Below are 4,242 nucleotides of genomic sequence, written 5' to 3'. Positions count from 1 at the left end.
CATTCAATCTTACACCAAACAATTATGGCTACTGGAAGGCCATGATGGAACCATTTCTAAAGGCTAATGCATTATATTGTTATGTTGACAACACGTTATCTTGCCCGGAAGAGAAAATTACAACCGGTGATGCTACTACTATAAACCCTAATTTTACAAACTGGATTGCTAATGATGCACACGTCCGCATGATTATTATATCCACCGTTTCCGAGTCTTCGTTTCAACACATCCAAGGAGACACGGCTCGGGAAGTGTGGTTAAGTCTAGCACGTGCATATGCTCCTTCGAATGCATCTCATGAGTTCACACTAAAAACGCATCTTTTAAAGATTTCAATGAAAGATGGTGAAAAAGGTATCGATTATCTCAGCCGCGCTCAAGAATATGCAACGGCTCTTGCAAATATTGGTGAACTCGTCAAAGACAAAGATCTCGTCATGCTTACTATAGCCGGGTTACGTGAGGAATACCATGGTTTGAAAAGTAATCTTCTTGCCCGCTCCCCACCGGTTCAATTTAACGAGCTTCACGACCTTATTGGTGATCATGAATATATCACTCGGTCCACTGTTTCTTCATCATCGGCCTCTCCACAAGTCTTCAGTGTTACCACTACCGCAACAACTACTTCCCCGACCCTCGATTTGGCTTCGATTTAGCAGCAGATTACCAACCTTCAACTTTTGGCAGACCAACTTGCTTCACAACTCAACCGTCGGCCTCACCATCGGCTCCTTAGGCGAATTATGCTTCTCGGTCTGCTTCTTCAAGACCGACCCGTGGATATGGCCAGGGCCGTGGGTTTTCTTGCGGGGGCTGTGGCCGTGGTGGTTCACAAGGCTCTCTTCAATTTGCTTGGGCGTCCACTCAAAATATGGTTTACGGTCACTGCAATAGGTGCGGTATTGGTCATATTCTCTCACAATGCCCGAATCACACCGGATCCTCTCGTGGATCACCTCAAGTGAATTATGCTAACTCAGAGGCGGGCTCATATACTACTTGGACCTTGGATACAGGCGCTAATTCCCATGGTACTCCTGATCTTGCTAGTATGGACAACTCGGACATCTATTACGGTAATGACTCCCTCTATGTTGGTAACGGTAATTCTCTTCCAATTCTTCATGTCGGTTCAAAATCCTTTTTTACCTCAAACAAAAACTTACAACTTAACCACATACTTCATGTCCCGGGCTTACAACATAACCTACTTTCCGTTCACAAATTTTGCAAAGATAACAATGTTTTCTTTGAATTTCACACTTCTTTTTTTGTTGTGAAGGACGAGGCTACAAGGGCTATCCTCGTCACGGGCCCTAGTGACCAGGGTCTCTACACCATTCGCCTACCTTCTTTTTAACCGGTTTCCAAGATGGCGTTCACTGCTTTTCGAGCTACATCTACTATGTGGTATCAACGACTTAGGCATCCTCACTTTCGAGTTTTTCAACATATTATTAAAACATTTTCTTTACCTGTTTCTGACAAACTTTGTTCATCTTTGTGTACTTCTTGTCAGTTGGGAAAAATGTCCAAACTTACTTTGCCTATTTCATTTTTTCGTAGTAAAAACATACTTGATTTGGTTTATTGTGATGTTTGGGGCCATACTACCACGTCCTTTGACGGTTATCGTTATTTTTTGTTATGTGTTGACCATCATACCCGCTATATGTGGTATTTCCCGCTCATGCAAAAATCCAACGATTTTACCACCTTTACAAATTTCGTTCGCCTAGTTGAACGCCAATTTAACAACAAACTAAAAAGTGTTCAAACTGATTGGGGTGGCGAGTTTCGGAACCTTACTCAGTTTTTTACATCTCATGGTATTTTACATCGTTGCTCGTGTCCTCATACGAGTGAACAGAATGGTATTGTCGAGCGTCGCCATCGCCACGTCGTGGAAACCGGTCTCACCTTAGTAGCCCAATCCAAACTACCTCAAACTTTTTGGTCATTCGCCTTTCAAAGTGCCGTCTACCTCATCAATCATCTACCTTCTCATCTTTCCTCAAACAAATCCCAATGTCAACTAGTTTTCCAACGTCCTCCCAATTACTCATTTCTTCGAGTTTTCGGATGTCTCTGTTTTCCTTATTTACGTCCATATAACCAACACAAAATTGATTTTCGTTCTACTCCTTGTATATTTCTCGGTATAGCCCGTCTCATCATGGATATCAATGCCTTGATCAAAGTACTCACCGAATCTACGTTGCTCACCATGTCCGATTTAATGAGCATGTTTTTCCCTCCCTTACTGAACCCTCCATCGACCCTCCTTCATCCTCCACAGCCGCTACTTCCTTTTCTACAATTCCTGATCCGAAATTAGCCATTTTCGATAACCCAACCATTCCTACAACTGAACCATCGCCACCCACCCCACCTATTTCCGAACCTGTCCAAACCGCCCCTATTCCTCAGACCAACACCACCCAACCTACTTCCTCTCCTTCGCAACCAACCACGCCCCGTTACCGACCTGCTCACCTTAGGCCACATCCTAAACCCCGAAAATTTTTTGACTCTTCAGCCAATATCGCCACCACCGCTACCGTTCTTTCGGAACCGACTTCCTTTACTGTTGCCAACGAATCTGCGGAGTGGCGTCAAGCCATGGCAGTCGAGTTGCACGCACTACACAGAAACGGAACATGGTCGTTAGTTCATCTGGTTCCAAATTCTAATGTTATTGATTGCAAGTGGGTTTACAAGTTGAAAACTGATCAGCATTGGAACCTGACTAGACACAAGGCTCGATTGGTAGCAAAGGGTTTTTTACAGTAGTCTGCATTGATTATCATGAGACGTTCAGCCCTTTGGTCAAACCATCCGCAGGGTTCTTTCTCTTGCCGTCTCTAACAATTGGTCTCTCAAACAACTTGATGTGCAAAATGCGTTTTTACACGGTGATCTACATGAAACGGTCTACATGCGTCAACCACCGGGCTTCGAGGATCCTAAACATCCTAATCATGTTTGCAAGTTGCACAAATCCCTTTATGGCTTAAAACAGTCGCCTAGGGCATGGTTCACCAAACTCTCAAACGTCTTACAACATCTTGGTCTTCATGGTTCCAAAACTGATCCATCATTATTTATCCTTAACTGCTCGGGTACACAGGTTTACCTACTAGTTTACGTGGACAACATCATTATTACGGGCAACGATCCCAACACAGTTAATCGCATTATTGCCTCACTTGGTCAGCAGGTATCTCTCACTAACATGGGTCGTCTTACTTACTTTCTTGGTATTGAAGTTCTTCACTCCTCTTCTTGTCTTATCCTATCTCAACGGAAGTATATTCAGAAACTTATTGATCGAGCCGGGTTAAAAGAATCAAGAAACTTATTGAAACAGTAACTCTGCGATGCACCTATTCTATCTTTGCCCGAGGGTAATGACGATTTTGTTGTGTACTGTGATGCTTCAAATTTAGGCCTTGGTTGCGTTCTTATGCAAAGAAACAAAGATATAGCCTATGCATGAAGACAACTGAAGGTACACGAGAAGAACTACACCACTCATGATCTTGAGTTAGGTGCAGTAGTCTTTGCTCTCAAAATCTAGAGACACTACCTTTACGGTACAAAGTGTGTAGTGTTTACTGACCACAAAAGTCTCCAGCATATCTTCAATCAGAAAGAACTAAACATGAGGCAATGACGTTGGGTTGAACTCCTAAACGACTACGATTGCGAAATTCGCTACCATCCTGGTAAGGCGAATGTCGTGGCTGACGCATTGAGTCGTAAGGAACGTGTCAAGCTTCACTGTGTTCAAGTTCGACCTGACATTCAAACCCGCATAATTCAGGCTCAACATACTTGTGTTACACAAGACTTGATGGGTAAAGAGTTACTGTGTCATACTAATCCTAAGCTTGAACTGAGAGATTTTGGGATTTTCTATTACATGGGCCGTTTGTGGGTCCCAAGTATAGACAATCTTCGTACCTTGCTTATGGATAAAGCTCATAAGTCTCATTATTCTATTCATCCTGGTGCAGACAAAATGTATAAGGATCTTCGAACCCAGTACTGGTGGCCGGGTATGAAGAAAGACATTGCCTTATATGTTTCCAAATGCCTTACTTGTCTCATGGTTAAGGCAGAACACCAACACCCCTCTGGATTATTGGAGCAACCAGAGATTCCGGTTTGGAAATGGGAAAACATTTCTATGGATCTCATTACCAAGCTGTCGCGCCCTAAAAGAGGTCATGA

This window comes from Helianthus annuus, chromosome 7 (genome assembly GCF_002127325.2).
Source record: "Helianthus annuus cultivar XRQ/B chromosome 7, HanXRQr2.0-SUNRISE, whole genome shotgun sequence".
Classification (NCBI taxonomy): Eukaryota; Viridiplantae; Streptophyta; class Magnoliopsida; order Asterales; family Asteraceae; genus Helianthus; species Helianthus annuus.
The sequence above is the reverse complement of the archived record's forward strand: the minus strand, read 5'-3'. Positions refer to the sequence as shown.